Source organism: Pan paniscus, chromosome 5 (genome assembly GCF_029289425.2).
Source record: "Pan paniscus chromosome 5, NHGRI_mPanPan1-v2.0_pri, whole genome shotgun sequence".
NCBI classification, from domain to species: Eukaryota; Metazoa; Chordata; class Mammalia; order Primates; family Hominidae; genus Pan; species Pan paniscus.
In genome coordinates, this window is record NC_073254.2 from 39,798,652 (window position 1) to 39,799,983 (window position 1,332).

General features: G+C 52.7%; 1 pseudogene; it reads left to right on the plus strand.

Annotated features, from left to right (window-relative positions):
• On the plus strand, positions 1 to 509 carry LOC112440087 (soluble calcium-activated nucleotidase 1-like; annotated as a pseudogene).
• Positions 510 to 1,332: the final 823 nt, after the last annotated feature.

Genomic DNA, 1,332 nt, shown 5'->3' on the forward strand with positions numbered 1-1,332 from the left:
ATGCCTGCCCAGCCCTCTGACCACCTGGAATGGAATGAGTCTGTGCGCTCTCTCCAGATAAGTGTGCGGGGCCTTCCTGTGCTTGCGCCCATGACCAAGGCCATGGACAATGACACTTACCCCCTGGTTGCCTTCCAGAGGACGCCAGGTAGGATTCAATACCCAGTCGCAGTCATTGCTGACCTGGGCACAGGGTCAAGGGCCCAAGAAGAAAACACCTGGTTCAGTTACCTGAAAAGGGGATACCCAACCTTATCAGACAGCAGGGACAGGGTGGTGGTGAAATGAAACAAAGACCACTGCATTCTAGAGTCCCACCTGGTGGAAAGTGGAGAGGGGCATGGAGCTCTCGGATCTGAACGTCTCTGGTGGGAAACTACTCTATGGACCATGGGAGAGGGGTGACCTATCAGATAGATGGCAGCAAGGCCGTGTCTCGGGTAATTCTCTCCAAAGGCGATGGGGCAGTGGAGAAGGGGTTCATGGCAGTGGAGGGCCAGCGTCTGTAGGGGGGCAGCCTGGGCAAGGAGGGGACATAGTGACTGAGAACGTGGAATGGGTGAGAGTGGCAGGCCACAAGGGCAGCGTGGACCACAAGAACTGGGTGTGCAGCTGCAATGCTCCCAGGGCCGCCACGGAAATCCGACCGCCAGGCTGCCTCACATCCCTAGTCCGCCTGCTGGAGAGTGCTGCAGCGCCGGTCCTGCCCCCAGCGGTGCAGCGAGGACTCCTGAGCACCACCCAGGACTTCGGTTACATTTCCGTCAGCCACATGGGGGAGGTGGGCCCCGCGCACGTTAAAGTTCATTCTTCAAGTTCATCCCCAACACCAACGACCACATCATTGTGGACCTCAAGTCCAAAGAGGACAGCGGCCAAATCGCCACCTGTATCATGGTCTTTCTCTCTCGACGGACTAGTCCTTCTGCCAGGCACCAAAATTCGAAGTGTAAAGTATGAAGGAACAAAATTTATTTAAATTTTAAAAATTAAAACATTAAGCAAGGCTGAGGGGTGGGCAGTTTTAAGCTACATTGGAACTCACATTTTATAAATGCCGAAGGACTGCACTTTTGTTTTATTTTGTTTTTGGAACAATGAGGTGTATACTTGGTTTAGAGATCTCCAAAACAGGGAGTTCAGTCCCAGGCTGAGAAAAGGGGCAGAGGTTCAGGAACCTCGAGGTTGCCCTGGCCAGAACTTTTCTCTGTGCTGCCAGCTCATGGTAAAATTGATCACTGCAGGCAACTTCATAGGGGGTCTAGTTTTTGAATTGGTCATGCGCTTTCTTCCATCTGACCTCCCTTTCTTCCCTTTACCTTTGTTCTTTTG